Genomic DNA, 17,865 nt, shown 5'->3' on the forward strand with positions numbered 1-17,865 from the left:
TAAAAGCCTATTCTAGACTTTGTCTATCATATGTTTAGTAGCTTGTGGAAAGGGTAAGTTAAATACATATAACTTACTTGCCAATGGTGAGAGTTCAAACAGCCATGAAGGAATTGAGTTCCTGTTCCCACTACGCCTTTCTAATCTCTGCTAAAGGAACAAAGCTGCCTTGCCCTCTGTCATAAACAGATAAGTAAGAGTTAATAGAACAGAAGTACTTCATATCTCTTTTGCCAGTAAAGGGTTAACAAGATCTGTGAGCCTGGTTGTCACCTGACCAGAGGACCAATCAGAGGATAGGATACTTTCAAATCTTGAGGGAGGGAAGTTTGTGTGTATGCTGTTAGTTTTTTGGTTGTTGTTCACTCTGGGGGCTCAGAGGGACCAGATGTGCAACCAGGTTTCTCTCCAATCTCTCCGATACAGGCTCTTATAAGGTCAGAATAGTGAGTACTAGGTAGATAAAGCGAGTTAGGCTTATGGTTGTTTTCTTTATTTGCAACTGTTTATTTGGCTGGGAGGAGTTCAAATTGGTATTTGCTGAAAAGATTTTAATTTGTACTTGTATACTTAGGCTAGGAGGGTATTCCCAGTGTCTATAGCTGAAAGACCCTGTACCTATTCCATCTTAAATTTACAAAGATATTTTTTACTGTTTTTTTCTTCTTTAATTAAAAGCTTTTCTTGTTTAAGAACCTGATTGTTTGTTTTTTTTTTTATTCTGGTGAGACCCCAGGAGACTGGGTCTGGATCCACCAGGGAATTGGTGGGGAAAAAGAAGGGAAGGGGGAGAGAGAGGTTAATTTTCTCTCTGTGTCAGGATTACTTTCTCTCTCAGGAAGAATCTGGGAGGGGAGAGAGAAGGAGGGGGGAAGGTGAATTTCCTCTCTGTTTCAAGATTCGAGGAGTTTGAATCACAGTGATCTTCCAGGGTAACCCAGGGAGGGGGACGCCTGGGAGAGGCAACGGTGAGGGAAAGGGTTTACTTTCCTTTTGTTAAGATCCAGAGGGACTGGGTCTTGGGGGTCCCTGGGCAAGGTTTTGGGGGGACCAGAGTGTACCAGGCACTGGAATTCCTGGTTGGTGGCAGCGCTACAAGTACTAAGCTGGTGATTGAGCTTAGAGGAATTCATGCTGGTACCCCATCTTTTGGAGGCTAAGGTTCAGAGTGGGGAATTATACCATGACACCTTCAAAGCTACTCCTCATGGCCTTGTAGGAGTGCTGCCATTACCATAATCATCCCATTTGTAGTGGCCTGATCCTGTGTCCTCCAAGTACTTTCTGCAGAATGTTCTATAGGTCCTACAATTAATATGAGGGTCCTTAATGTACACCCTGTATCATGGTGGTGGTTTTATGCAACAGCTTCATGGAAAAGTCATGATACCATGAAGGCTGTTTATTTTTCTGGAAAGACCCAGAACACACAAGTTTTTTTACACAGCAGCAGAGACAGCCTGAAACTCCACAATGGACCTGACAGGATATCAGCAAAGGTAAGAAGTCAGAGAAGCATTAAAGGGAAAGATTGGAAATCACCATATCAGTCTCGAGTAATCATTTAAAGAAAGGAGCAGGATTTGGGATCAGGTCAAATGACTAGCAGAGGAAGTGGAGTGTTTGGGTAAGGAACTGGTTGTGGAAAAAGAGCTAAAAAGTTTTGTATAAGTATGTGTTTTTTGGCTTTTCATACTGCACTTTCATCCATCATTAATCGAAATGAATGTATTTGTAAAAAGTTTCTCTCGCTACAAGGGTTCACACTTGACTTTCCTACCTCGTGTTAACATAATTGTTTGAAGAAAAGCTTTTTCTTTTAAGAGCCATTCACAGCCACATAATTTGTTGCCTTTACTTCTTTCTTTTCCTTTCTTTGGGTACTTTTATTCCTCTAACTGGTACTCATATTCTTTCTGTAGTCATTAGGAATGTGAGAGTCAATGCCTGAACATGACCATCTTATAAGGAAGAGTCTGGAATGTGTTCGCAGTTCTCATAAAATAAAACTCCTCAGTTGATCCAGGCCAAGACTCTTGGCTCTTAAAAGAAACATTTATACACCAAGTTTGTACCTCCAATCTGTTTAAGATTCCTGGAGTGGGAATAAGAAATGTCCTTGGTAGTTGTGACTGTGCAGAGGCTGTCAGGAGTAAAGTAAAATTGAAAGCCCGTTCCTTTACTATAGACAAAATTACTATCAGGTGGGTGCACGATGGGTTGAAAAGCTGTACTAAAGAACAGTTACCAATGGTTTGCTGTCATTGGGTTGGGTCCTGGAGTGGTCAGTCCTGGGTCCAGTACTATTCAATGTTTTTATTAATTACATGGATAATGCAATGGAGAGTATGTTTTTAAAGTTTGCAGATGACACCAAGCTAGCACTTTGGAAGACAAAATTAGAATTCAAAGTCAGCTTGACAAATTGGAGAACTAGACTGAAATCAGCAAGATGAAATTCAGTAAGAACAAGTGCCAAGTATTGTATTCCACTTAAGAAGAAAATGTTAAATGCTCAACTACAAAGTGGGGAATAACGGGACAGGTAGTAGTAGTGCTGAAAAATGACCTGGGGATTATAGTGGATCACAAATTGAATGAGTCAGTAATGAGATGCAGCTGTGAAAAAAACTAATATCATTCTGGGGCACATTAACAGGAGTGTCATCTGTAAGACAAAGGAGGTAATTGTCCTGCTGTAGTCGTCACTGGTGAGGCGTTTAGCAGGAGTAGTGTGTCATCCTGTGGCACCCAGAATTGAAGAAATGTGGACAGATTGCTGAGAAGTCTCAAACTTCACTGTCAAAGCCAGCATAGCAATCTATTGGTTGCTACCAACACTAGGGTAGGGACTATTAACTGGCAGAGGAAAAAAATCTAGAGCAGAAGCTGCCAAGGAAGCCTAGATAAATTTTCTTCCCAACCAACATCCTCAGCATGACAAAGACAAAAAGAGCATGTGTGTGCCTGGGAGGTCACAATTCTGTGCAAGACTCTTCCTTCTTATCCACCCCCTCCACCCAGAGCCTTAAGTGGCTGATGGTAGTCACAGCAAGAGGTAGGCTGTTCATTGTGCAGCTATATCCTTGCATAGACAACATGCCAATAAGTATGCTGTCCACAGAAACAGACCCATTCAGAAATGAACAGCTGCTGGAAAGCATTCCTAGCCACCACTTCTTCAACATTAAAAGCTTTTGATCCTAGTGCAGAAAATGGCTCACCAGGGGTCAAGAAAGTCATTGCTCTGTAATTTTACCATAATGGTAAAGACTTGCAAAGATCAAAAACTTCATTGCATCAATCATTTCCTGAGGGATCATGAGTAGCCAATTATTTTCAATAGCTAGATTTGGTGGTGCTATGCATCAGCTTCATCCCTGGAGTGTCAGGGACCAGGATGCAGGAGTGAGGCTGGGACAGGACAGTATAGGTATAGGTATTTGCTAGGTAAGGTATAGGCATAAGTTAAGGCAGTAAAGCAATGAGCCTACAGACCTGTATCTTGTAATTTATTGTCTTAAGCAGTTAGCATAAGGTCTTGAGGCCTGTGAACCGTGGCATAGTTAAGTGGCCTGATAGTCACCTTGAGTTTTGGGGAACTGGGGAAGTTCATATTAGGCCACCACAAGAACATTGAACTAATACCAGCTTATGGACAGAAACATGTGCAGATGTCTGACTACAAGTAAACCATGTCAACAAATTGATGCACATGATAAAGTCAGATCGCTAATACACTAACATATAGGATGCAGGCACCCCACCATTAGTAAGGTGAGAAAATACAAATAAAATAGAGGGGAGAAACCCTAAATATGTATTAGACATAATGGCACTAGCGTAACCCATTATAAAAGTTGTATCCCAGCCTGTGTTTTTGGGGCAGGGAGAGATGTAGCCCTTGGGAGGTGCCAGGATGGCTGCCACTGATGATGATGATGAGGAAGATAATGGCTAACATTTCAGATTGTTCTGCAAAGGTTGATATGAATATATGAATGTTCAAATGTACATTCTGTATTATCTCTATCTACCTTGCTGGGTTACAGTGTTGGTGACTTTGCTAACTGTACTAATAAACTATTACAAATACAGATGGATTTTCCTAAATGTGAGTTGTTGCAATCGTGCACATCGGGGTTCCCAACTGAACAGTAATTTTAATAATACTGGGCCTGGTCTTGGGACAAGAACCTAACAAACCTCAGAGTGTTAACTGGGAATTCATAAGTAATATAATTAATATACAATCCATAGATCAGACAATAGCTGGACCAAGGCAGGAATGGGACTGGAACAAGGCATGAGCAGAAGCTAACACAGCTGTGGCAAATGCTTTGAGCAGCCAGCACACTACTACTACTACTACTTAGGGCTCGGCTACACTCGAAACTTCAAAGCGCTGCTGCAGAAGCGCTGCCGCGACAGCGCTTTGAAGTGTGAGTGTGGTCGCAGCGCCAGCGCTGGGAGAGAGCTCTCCCAGCGCTGCACATACTCCACCTCCCCATGAGGATTAGCTTGCAGCACTGGGAGCCGCGCTCCCAGCACTGCGGCACTGTTTACACTGGCGCTTTACAGCACTGTATCTTGCAGCGCTTGGGGGCGTTTTTTTCACACCCCTGAGCGAGAAAGTTGCAGCACTGTAAAGCGCCAGTGTAGCCAAGGCCTTATTGTATTTAATGGCATAACAGACTCCGTTCTGAGTCTATGACCACCAGGTGCTGGATTTCATGATATACAGTTACATTCTCTCTCTCTCCACTATTTTTTAAAAATTGTAATATTATTCTTAATGATGCCCCATTCACCTAATGCTCCTACCAGGTATTTTAGTGTAAACTTTGTTGCTTTTAAGTGTCGGAGTTTTTCATACAAAATCCCCCTATCCGTTTCACATCTTTCCACTCCCAGAGGATGTGATCAACCATTTATTTTACCTTGTATGGCTCACACAGACCATCTTTGTGTTTGTTAATTAAGACAAAGCTACTATTTAAGCCACAGAGTCTGGTAAGTAGTCAGAGTAGAGCTCAGCTACATCACTCTTTGATTCTAGGACATTCATCATGAAATCTTTCCCTCCTTGTTTCGTTTATCCATATGTCCTGCCCCTCCTTTCTTAGCTCATTTTTAATTAGAGTTTTAAATTCCTGTTCACTTAGAGGGATCTGTATGTCTATTTTCATTTTGTAACAGCATTTTTCCTACTTTGTCAGCCACCTCATTTCCTGCTACCCCAACACGGACTGGGAGCCATGCTATTTCAATCTTTACTCCCATCCATGCCAGTTCTGTAGTTAGTAACCATGTATCATTAATTATATCATTCTGCTCTCTAAATTCCCATTTTTTGATAACTGGTAGTCCTGATAGTGAATCCAACAAGATGACACTGGACGTAGGTCACATATCCAGTATAACACCACCTGTTAGTTTGGCCATCCTAATGGCTAAAACATGGATAGTTTTATGGATTTCTTTATTCCAAGTGTTGGGATGCAGAATGCTGTCTCCACTCTCCTGGGTTGTTTTTTTTCCCCCACCTTTAGACCCACCTGTAAATATTTGGCAATGTTTTCCCCATTTATCACATATATATCAATTTGCTAAATAATACATTTAGCTCTCCTTTTCCCCTTTTAATTTCATTATATAGCAGTGGTGCCAAACCATGGCTCATGAGCTGCATGCAGCTCTTTTACCGTTAAAGAGCTGCTCATGGAGTCCTCCCCCACCATTCTCCACTTAGCAGATTGGGATGTGGGAGAGCTTGAGACCTCTGTCTTACAACAGGGTGGTGAGGTAGGGTCTTCTGCCCAGCAGGGATGGTGGTCTCAGGACTTCAGCCCTGAGGGGTGCATCTGCCAGGCTCCAGCAGGAGTGGGGCTGAAGCCACAAGCCCTGGCAGGTCGGCCCTGGTTCTTGAACTTCTGAAAATTGTTGTCTGCTGCTTGGTGGGTCTGTATGTTCGGCCACCCCGGTTATATAGTTCCACATTTACATAAGGGGGTGTGATTTTTTCCACCCATAATGCAATTTCCCACAGCGATATATGCTCATTTCTTTTAGGTATTTCTTTTCTCTTAGCTCCTTTGTCCACAGTTTAATTCTATTCACATGAAGCATTTTTGGGGTGTTTTCTCCACAAGTTGTCCACTGAATTCCCAACATTCTTTGTATATTTGTTTAATGTTTCCACCTTCACTGTTTCCTATAACTTTTGCCCAACACGTTAAGTCCAATAACTTCATTCTTAACACTACAGGCATTTCACCAGCAGCTATCTGCATTGCACAGGTATTGTGGTGTAGGTACCACATACACTGTGTAATACCAGGGCTCAGATTGAGTCTTCCGTAAGTTTTTTTTTGATGCTGAACTAAACTCTTGGCATCCATACTCAATACTGGGTATTATTAATGCTCTATAAAGCATTACCATTGCTTTCTTTTTCATGGCCCAGGTTGTCATAAACAGATAGTTAAGGGTTAATGTCTCTTTTACCTGTAAAGGGTTAACAAACAGGGAACCAAAAACACCTGACCAGAGGACCAGTCAGGAAACAAGATACTTTCAAATCTCGGTAGAGGGAAGCCTTTGTTTGTGTTTTTTGGGTTTTGCTTTGTTCTCTCTAGGTCCTGAAAGGGACTAGACGTGCAACCAGGTTTCTTGCCAATCTCCCTGCTACAGTCTCTTATATATTCAGAATAGTGAGTATTAAGTAAAAAGGCGGTTATCGTCTTTTGATTGTTTTCTGTATTTGCGAATGTGTATTTTGCTGGAAGTATTTTAAATTGTATTTTGCTGGGGGGAGGCTTCTCTCTAGTGTCTATAAGCTGAAAGACCCTGTAACTTTTACCATCTAAATTACAGAGACAACTTTTACTTTTTTTTCTTTCTTTTTATTAAAAGTTTTGCTTTTTAAGACCTGTTTGATTTTTTCCCCTTGTTGAGGCTCAAGGGAATTGAGTCTGTACTTACCGGGAAAGTGGTGGGAGACAGGGAGAAAGAAGGGAGGGGGAAAGGGAGAATCCCTTTGTTTAGATTCACGGAGCTTGAATCTGTCTCTCTCTCCAGGATAGCCCAGGGAGGGAACGCCTGGGAGGGGGAGAGAAAGGGGGGGAACAAACCTGATTTCTCTGTGTTGTGATTCAAGGAGTTTGAATCACAGTAATCTTCCAGGGTAACTTAAGGAGGGGAAGCCTGGGAGAGGCAACTGTGAGGGAAAGGGTTTACTTTCCTCGTGTTAAGATCCAGAGGGTCTGGGTCTTGGGGGTCCCCGGGCAAGGTTTTGGGGGCAACAGAGTGTACCAGTCACTGGAATTCCTGGTTGGTGACAGCGCTACAAGTACTAAGCTGGTAATTAAGCTTAGAGGAATTCATGCTGGTACCCCATTTTTTGGACGCTAAGGTTCAGATTGGGGAATTATACCATGACATGGTGGCAGTGTGTGGGAAAGATGGAATACAAAAGCCAGTAAGATTATTATTATTCTTTTCTCTCTGCTAGCTGTTTGTAAGCAGGAGAGAGGGTTTTTAAAACTACAACCAGAGAAATTTTTTTCCTTGCTCCTTTCTGGTTGTCCAGAGAGACTGCCAGAGGGCACACACATTAAGGTTTAACAAGGGTCTTTTCTTAAACAAAGCAGGGTTAAGTGGTCAGCAACAGACTCCAGCAAAGCACATCTGCAAATGAAAGGGGTTTTTATTTCTTTTTACTTTACCGTCAAAGGTTAGTGAAAAAAGTTAGAAAGGCACTGTTGCTAGGTAACCCTAAGACGGCAACAAATAAGCAGCAGTTCAGGCAGTAAACACCAGAGGGCACCCCAACACAAGAAAGCAGGAACCATGACTACCAAGGACCTGAAATAGGAACTGGCAAGACCGGTTGCAGAGAAACACATCAGAGACGCCGACCACAAGCGAGACATGGAAAGAAAACAAAAAGAAATAGAAATAAGAGAAAAAGAGGTGGAGCTGAGAGAAAGAGAAGAAACCTGGTTGCACGTCTAGTCCCTTTCAGGACCCAGAGAGAACAAAGCAAAACTCAAAAAACACAAACAAAGGCTTCCCTCCACCGAGATTTGAAAGTATCTTGTTTCCTGATTGGTCCTCTGGTCAGGTGTTTTTGGTTCCCTGTTTGTTAACCCTTTACAGGTAAAAGAGACATTAACTCTTAACTATCTGTTTATGACACAGGTAGTTCTGGGAATACTTTTAAGTAGATTTAGTTTACCTTTACATTTATCTCCAATATTTTCAATGTTATCCTTACATATTAGTTTGCTATCAAATGCCACACCCAGGAATTTGTAGCTTTTAACTATACCTCTTTGCTCTGTTTTTTCTCTGTTTGTCCATAGAGAGACAGTTTACACTCTTTTTTAATTTTCCTTTTAGTGAATATTATTCCTTTAGTTTTGAGAATTGAAAAGTCCCACGTTTCCCCATTCTGCACTTTTCTAAGTGCTTAATTAATTTGCTTCTCAGCTGTTTCTGGTTTTAGCCCATAAGGCACAATCATCTGCAAAATAAGGATGCACCTATTCCAGCACTCATTCATTTTGGAAGATCATTGAATAAAATAGGGAGTGCCATTTGTGATTGTATATATGCTGGAGTAGACTTTCCCTTATCTGCATAGTTCTTTTACTTAAGAAATCCTTTATCCACCTAGGGCTGGTCTACACTACGGGGGAAAATTGATCTTAGATACGCATCTTCAGCTACATGAAAAACGTAGCTGAAGTCGAAGTATCTAAGATCGAATTACTCACTGTCCTCACGGCGCGGGATCGATGTCCGCGGCTCCCCATCGATTCCACAACTCCGTTCGGGTTGGTGGAGTTACGGAATCGATACAAGCGCGTTTGGGGGTCGATATATCGCGTCTAGATGAGACGCAATATATCAATCCCCGAGCAATCGATTGCTACCCGCCGATACAGCGGGTAGTGAAGACGTACCCCCATACGTTTATCCTTTTATGCCCAGGGAAGCTATTTTATGCAATAATCCCACTCTCCATAACTTGTCATATGCTTTTTTCAATATCAAGGAAAGCTATCATCATATATTTTTTATTCCTCATACTTCTCTGTGCCTTGGTCTCTGTCTTACTATACGATCAACTGTACTCCTTTCCCTCCTGAATCGACTTTGCCCATTTTATCTATAAATCCCTTTCTTTCTAGATATGTTGTTAATCTTTCAGTCACCACTCTTTCCATGTCTTTACTCATGATGTAAGGGTAATTGGCTGGTATGCCTCAGGGCTTGTTCACAGCTTCCCTGCTTTCCATGCTGGGACTACAACCACATGTCTCCACACCATTGGTAGCTCACCTAGTCCCCATAGACTGTTTTATAGTTTTAATAGTATTTTCAGACTCTCTTCATCCAGTTGTTTTAGCATTTCATTGCATATGCCATCCTTGACAGTGCAGCATTTTTCTTTTTATCTGTAACTTTTGGAAGTTCCCTCATCCAGAAGTTTTCGTTTAATATTGTAGCCTCATCTTCCTCCCACCTTTTCCAGGTCTCATGATTCTCTTTAATATTTTTCCCCTAAGATAGATTTCTATATTCTCACTTTCACCATTAATAATGTGGTTGGCTATTTCTGCTAGTGCTTCCACTTTTCCTTCATATCAGCTTTTTTAATCTCTTGACCTTCTGTAATGAAGCCTGGTACAGAACTGCTCTTACTTGGTATTCCATTCATTTTCAGAATCTGCAATTTCCCTTGATGTTTTAGTAGCTTTATTTTCCCACAGTACTTTCTCCAGTTTTCTTTTCTTCTTCTTTCTTTATTTTCTTTTTAATACCCTTTGCACAATTGCCTTTTTTCTTTTATATTTCATTAAGTCCTGACTCTTGAGGACTCATCCCATATGCCTTGCTTTACTTCATTTTCATTCCTTTTGTGTGGCACCCCATATACAGCCTGTCTTGTCGCCATAAACTACTTAAGCAGTTGGCAGCTTAATTTCAGTTTTCCTAACAATTTAATCTTTGAGTTTTCCCATTTGTTCTTTGCTTTTATGTTCGATTAAATGATCTCCTTCATATAGCTTTCTAGATCTTTCTGTTTCTCCAGCACTTTTTTTAACCCTCTGCCACTTTCAGACTGTTTATATCCCCTCTATTCACATCCTTGACGAGTGCTTTTATTATTATTACAGTTAGATTTTTCTCTACTCTTTCCTGTCTTTCTGCCTATTGTTTCTCTGTTTAGCTTTGGAATGTCCACCCTCTTCTTTTTCTTAACCTGTGACCGGTCTTCTCCTCCACTGTCTCTTTCATCATTTTCTAGACTGGTTTCAGTATTCTTCATTATATCTTCCACTTCCTCCAGCCTGAGCCAAGCCCAGCCAGCACACTGCTGCTGCTATTTTTTTTAAGAGCAGGTCTGCTGATCCCCTCAGCCAGTGAGGTGGGTTGGCTAATCAGGCAGCTCAACTGAGGCCTCACTGCACTCATAAGACTGCCTTTGGGGGTTAAGTTAGCAGGTAAGCATGCTAGTTGAAGGTCCTTACTTCTAACATTTGAGTTGGATTTTCAAAATCCACTTGCTGAAAGTCCTTCTGAGGACCTAGAACTATGCACTTGGTGCAATGCAAAATTAGGCATGATTCTCATATAACACATAAATGCTTTTTTGTGGGCTAGTTAAGTTTAAACAACATGGTGAAAGCCAACCAAATTTCCACTCTAGAGCCTTGCATACTCTCTATGGAAGCAAGCATACTTGGAAAACTAATATCCAAAATCTCACAATACACATCTTTTCATTTCATGTCAACACACCTCTATCAGGGCATGTCTTAAGAAAAACAAAACCCTGCAAACATGCACATAAGGGATCAGACTAACTGGCCATCTGGTCCAGTATCCTGTCTATGACAGTGACCTCTACCAGTAAAGGGTGCATGACACCAAGTAGTGGGCAATAATGTTGCTTTCAGAGAATTTTCCTTCTGCTTCCCATTAGAGGTTGGCTAATCATTGAGGCCTGAGTGTTTATATTTCTTCCAAAACCTGTGAGTAACCAGAGATCAAACCTTCACCATGGCAATGGAAATAATGTCCTGGGTAGGAAAGAATCTGCTGCCTTTTAAGACAGTTCATATATAGCACCCATGGCCAAACAGCAGCTTGTGAGCCACATGTGGCTCTTTAAGGGATCAACTGTGGCTTGCAGAGCTTGGGGGTTTGTCCCGTGGGGGAGGCGGGGAGATGAGCTGGCACTCACGCCTCCAGCTCCAGTGTGGTGGGGGGTGAGGCTTGGGGCTTCCCCCTGCAGCGAGGCAAGCCATTGCTCGTGGCTTCAGCCCCTTTAGCGGGCTGGCAAGATTTGGGGCTTCACCCCTGTAGCGGGGCACCGATACTAGTGTGTGATTCATTTCAATTGTTGGTACAACATACTGCTGTGAATTGCTGTACTCCGTGATGAGGTTCATAAAATCGAAACATTGTGCAGTCCTTACAAATCAACACCTGACTGAGCTCCTCCATAACGCCTTGATAACCTATCAACCAGATTTCCAAAGATTTTCGACCAGGATGGAGATCCACAAGGCCTCTAGCTCTAGCAGTAATTAGCCGTGATACAGTAAGTAGGATGTTAATATTTTTTAAAATGTATGTGTAAAGGTTGTTTGTGTCTTGCAACTCTCAAACTTCTGGAGATTATCATATGAGGCTCAGAGGGTCGATAAGTTTGGCTACCCCCGATATATAGGATACAGAAAAGAGGAAAAGGGAGAGTTGTAGTCCTCTTTTTAGTCCTTCACTGGTCCAGAAGGCACTTTGGACTTGCTAGACAGCCAAGGATCCCAGATTATATCTGAAGAGAACACCATACCTCTTGAAGAAGGGACTCCATTATCCAGACTGGGAAAACCTACAATTAACATCCTGGGCATTGGAAGAGAAGTGTAGTTCAGCATGGAGTCTCCATTAGCCTGTAATATAGTTTGGTATCCAGGCAGAACTCAAACAGGATTTAATTCATTGATCTGGTAAAATTTACATTTCAAGTGTGAGAAGAAACAAAAAACTCATTGCAGTGCCCAGTAAAATGGGGGCCTGATCATGTTTAATCACAATGACAAATTAGACAATAAGATGTGGCTTGCCTTTCTAGTTGCCATTACATCCAAAAGGCAAATTTTGGAATTAGTTTCCATATTTATACAAGAATCTCACTGCCTTTGTATACAGAAAAGGTTATTCATATAGCTTCAGAAACCTTTCTGTTTAAGATAAATTCCTTTTTCCACAGTTCCTGGAAAACAGTTCTCCATCATTTTGGTCTAACTCTTGGAAGGTTGTGGTATAAGAGGACATTCTTAGAGCTCTAGACACATCTCAAGCATATGGAATACATATGCCAGTTGCATCCTATTCATCTCATTCTATTCAAAATTCCAAGGCCTTATGGCCTCAAGGTTGCTGATAGCAAGATGTAAAAATCAATGCACTAGTTGGCATGCTAGGCATCTGGGAAACTATTCAAAGCAGTCTCTAGAGGCACTGGGAGAAAAAGTATATGAACCTCATCAGACAAAATTTTGTAAAGTTACCATTGCTCTGCAAAGGCATCACTTGATAGGAAGGTGCTTCCAGGCTGGTTCCCACATAACTCCTTAATTTACAGTTCTTGCTTTATTGGCGGGAGGGGAGGAGGACTTCCATTTCTATTATTGTAGTATAATAATTAAACTCTGATTGTCCTTTCCCTCCCTACTTCCAGGATTCACTGCTTGCTTCTTCCCATGAGTAATGAAAGAGGAGTAAAACTGCAACAGAATGAGAAATATCTTGCTTGATCATTTTTTTTCTGTTAGCACTTCTCTCTGAATTCAACCCACCCTGGTATCTGGTAAATGACCAGAATAGAAAATTTCTTGAAAGGGAGAATTATATCAAGTTCTTGAATAGTGTTTCTTCAGCTATAATAGAGCTCTTCTGGTAGCCTGAGCTGAAGGGAGGAGCTCAGTACACTCCTGGAGCCTCCAGTAACAATGGACTGCCTCCGAATTCCGCAGTTGGGGGCTTTAGTCCATGAGTAATGAATTCGGGGAGAAGCTGCTAACAAAGAAAATTATTAGGTAAAAATTCCTCATTCTAGTGTAATAAAACACAGATGGGAAAAAGCAACCCAAACAGAGAGTTAATAGCTATATTCACTATTCTCATGAGATTCACTCAGGGTTGAAGGGTACGTTCCTGCTGCTTCTGTTCTGGCCAGTGTCCATGGGGTGATAGCCAGCAAAAGAACATGTCCCGAGGAAACGTATTTGGTCAGTGCTGAAAGCCATTTGTCAGTCTGAGAAAAAAGAGCCATCCCTTTAACGGCACCCTGACCTTTGGCTTTCTAGCATTCCCACAAAATTGCTCCAGGTCTGCAGAGTGATATCCATGCTGCAGGAATTCTCACCCCTGGGAACAGGCTTCAGAATTGCTTCCCAGGCCCATAGCTTCATTTCAGCATGCTGATCTTTTCAGTGTTTTCTGCCCTCTAAGTTTTGCAATGTCTTTACATTTCATTTTGCCTCAGAGGTAAACCAGCCTGTATTTAAGAGAGCCTGCTGTATTGAGCCTCCCTCTTTAATCTCATTAGTTGCCTTACACTAAATGCAGGACGTTCAGCAAAAGCAGTAGAGACTTTTCTTTATGCTCTTTTTCCAGGATGCACTACCATTTAAGGAACAGAGGACTTACCTTGGGACGGAGACAAGAGAAGGAGTGCATAGCTCAGTTGACCCTCAGTTCCAGCTATGCACAGTAGCAGATAACATGTATAATACAGTAGAATTCTTTTTCTCCTTACAACTAGGAAAGTATTATATTAACTCTTTCCCGGGCATTTTATTTGTGTCTATCAGTGCATATTCATATATTTTAAAAAGAAAAAAAAATGTAGTCCTATAGCTCACCAAGATGCTACCTCTCATTTTTTTCTCACGATTCATGAGGTCTCTCCCTCAGAGTCTGTCCTTCAAAGTGCTTACTAAGTCTACTGTTCTCTTCCTAAATTTTATTAAGAAGGCAAAGCACTGATCTAGATTCTCCAAAATATTTTTTCCATTATGCAGCACATGTAGTTTAGCAGTGGAAAAATAAGGAGACTTCCAGAACTACTACTCAAAATTGCCTTTTTTGCAGCATCTAGTTTGTATCTCCTGCCTGTGGACTTGGATCAGTGAAAATTTTGTTCTTTGTCCCAAAATATTAAATTTTTTGTTTTTAGCTTTGTTAGGTGTTTTCCATATCTCATAAGTCAGGTAAAGATATAATTAATGTGCCATGATTCCTTACTCTCTCATTAAGGTCAAACACAGTCAAAGGAATTCTTTATATATGGACATAAGGAATAAAAACAAAAAGTGAAACAAATTATGGTTACCCACTACAGATCACCAGGAGAAAAGGAAAACGAGAATGGGGAAAAGAGGTACACGCTCTAAAGATACTTCAAGCTACAGCATACTGTACTCATGAGGGAATTAACCACCAGGCTAGCTGTTGCGCAATAAATACAGCCAAAGGGTTCCAAGTTATGCAGAAGACAATTTTGTTATGTTTCAGAAAATAGAGACACCACCCTGAGGAGAAGCCATCCCAGATCAACTTTCTATTGATTGATCAAGAATAGAGAAATTAAAGGATCACAAGTTATTTGAATTCCACAAGGTAATTAATAGGCTCATTAAATACAGAAGAACTAGGGTATTAAGAACAAGGAAATAAGAAACCTAGGGTCAGATTCACTAGCCATACTCAAGCTGCTTTGAGCTGCTCCAGTGATGCAAAGCAGCTATGAAGCCAGCCTAATTTGCCCGAAGCCACTATGTGATAGAAATTGAGTTAAAGTAAAGATTTCAGTGTATGCAACTGTGCTGCTCCCCATTAGAGTTGCCAACCCTCCAGGATAGTCCTGGAGTCTCCAGGCATTAAAGGTTTAATCTTTAAAGATTATGTCATGTGATGAAACCTCCAGGAATATGTCCAACCAAAACTGGGAACCCTACCCCCTGGGGATCCTCAACTAAAGATCTTTTTATTGCTCCACTTTCAGGAGACTAAAGAGGTGGCTCATGCTGTCCCCCAGTCCTGGGGTTGCCTAAGATCCCAGGAAATGAAAAAGAGAACATGCATCAACTTTGTTGGTCCTCTCTAAAGGAGTGAAGAGGTTTTTTTGGTGTTCCCCACCAGGAACAGGGGTCAAAACGACACTAAATACTAGAGCAACTTTACAGGGAAGTGAGGGAGGGTAAGCAGACTCTACTACAGTGAAATAGCTTATAGTGAGGTCATTTTTTGAAAATTAAATGAAAAAAGGTCTTCACTGTGATTCAGTAATAAATGGTTACAGAAAACAGATTGTCCTTGTAATAACATTACTCTCTCTAGTAATATTCATATCAGGGTGGAACAGGCACATGTATTTTTCCAGAAGTGAACTTTCATGCTTTTAGATTTCCCCGAGTAGCTCTGAACAATAGCAAGTCTGATTAGAGATTCAAGATAACTAGGAGTCTGGAAGTTTAACCTAATCCATCTTGACTGTGCAACATTTCTGTGTAGAACACACTGTAGTTCACGCTGGGTGACAGCATATCTATTTTAGTTATACACACTGAAATGGCTGTACACATATGGAAATCACTATTTTTTGTTTTTAGCCACTTTAAGGGATCTAAACTGTGTAAAATCTTCTGTAATGAAACCTGAAGACTTGTGTAATGAAACTTGAAACTAATCTAAATTCTTTCCTGATTTCAGGCTTTGCTATAAAACTGAAACTTGTGTCAAGTTTGTCTAGATTTGCAAACCATTTGATGAACCTGAGATTATTTATGTTTTCTGGTGAAAAACAAAAAACAAAACAAAAAAGGTTTTGTATGGTTTAGACCCAAAAGCAGGTATAACACTTGTTTCGATTTAGTTTCACTTTGGCTTTTTAGGTTTGTTCAAATCCAAAACTCTAAGCAAACTTCAGCACAGCTGAATTAAAACAAAATATGTCTAGCATCAGTAATTCTACAATATAAAATAGTCCTTCAGAAAACTTCCCCATCTTACATTTTCTGGAGAAATTTGAATTTAAATTACAGAAATATGAGGCATTTGAAGAGAGGGCAAATGAAGAATAAATATAGTAAAATCTTAAATTAATCAAACTGTACCATAAAATCGCTATGGATTCATGCTTCAATAATAAGAGTATAGAAGTAGGAATATACTACCAAACACCAGGATAGTGACAATGCTATGAAATGATCAGGGAAATTAGGCTGAAAAAACAGTAATGAGGGATTTCAACTACCCCCCTATTGACTGGGTACATGTCACCGCAGGACAGGATGCAGAGATTAAAATGTCTAGATACTATCAATGATTATTTTTTGGAGCAGCTAGTCTTGGAACCCATAACTGAGAGACAAGTCTTAGTTTAGTCCTAAGTGGAGCACAGGATCTGGTCCAAGAGGTAAAAATAGCTGCACTGCTCAGTAATAGCTACCATAATGTAATTAAATTTAACATCCTTTGAGGCGGAGAGGAAATACCAAAGAAATACCACCACAGTAGCATTTAACTTCAAAAAGAGGAACTACACAAAAATGAGGAAGCTAGTTAAATGGAAATTAAAAGGAACAGTCACAAGAGTGAAATGCCTGCAAAGTGCATGGACACTATTTTAAAATACTATAATAGAAGCTCAGACGAAATGTGTATACCTCTGATTTAAAAAAAAAAGTAACAGGACCAAAAAAAAGTCATAATGGCTAAACAGCAAAGTAAAAGAGGTGGTTATAGGCAAAAAAGGCACCCTTTAAAAGTTGGAAATCAAACCTACTAAGAAAAATAGGATCATAAACTCTGGCAAGTCAACTGTAAAAGTATAATTCAGCAGGCCAAAAAAGAATGTGAAGAGCAACTAGCAAAAGACACAAAAACTAACTGCAAAAAATGGTTTAAGTGCATCAGAAGTATGAAGCCTACCAAACAGTCAGTTGGGCCAGTGAACTATCAGGATATTAAAGGAGCACTCTAGGAAGATAAGGCCAGTGAAGGGAAGGTAAATGAATTATTTGCATCAGTCTTCACTGCAGAGGATGAGAGGGAGATTTCCACACCCGAGCCATTGTTTTTTGATGCCAAACTGTGGCACTAGCCTGGATTGAGTTGTCAATAGAGGAACTTTTGGAACAAATTGATAACAGTCCCAAGGATAACAGTCAACAGGACCAAGGTTATTCACTCAAGAGTTCTGAAGGAACCCAAATATGAAATTGCAGAACTACTAACTGTAGAATGTAACCTATCGCTTAAATCAGACTTTATACCAGATGACTGGAAGGTAGCTAACATAATGCCAATTTTTAAATAAGGCTCCAGAGGTGATCTTGGCAACTACAGGCCAGTAAGCCTAACTTCAGTACCAGGCAAATTGGTTGAAACTATAGTAAAGACAGAATTATCAGACACATAGATGAACACAGTATGTTGGTGAAGAGTCAATATGGCTTTTGTAAAGGGAAATCATGCCTCACCAATCTCTTTGAATACTTTGAGGATGTCAACAAGCATGTGGACAAGGGTGATCCAGTTGATGTAGTATACTTGGACTTTTGGAATATCTTTGACAAGGTCCCACATTAAAGGCTCTTAAGCAAAATAAGCAGTCATGAAATAAGAGGAAAGGTCCTCTCATGGACAGGTAACTAGTTAAAAGATAGGAAACAAAGGGTACGAATAAATGGTCAGTTTTCACAATGGAAAATGGTAAATAGCAGTGTCTCCCAAGGATCTGTACTGGGACCTATGTTGTTCAACGTATTCTTAAATGAC

This window comes from Gopherus evgoodei, chromosome 5, assembly GCF_007399415.2.
Source record: "Gopherus evgoodei ecotype Sinaloan lineage chromosome 5, rGopEvg1_v1.p, whole genome shotgun sequence".
Taxonomy (NCBI): Eukaryota; Metazoa; Chordata; order Testudines; family Testudinidae; genus Gopherus; species Gopherus evgoodei.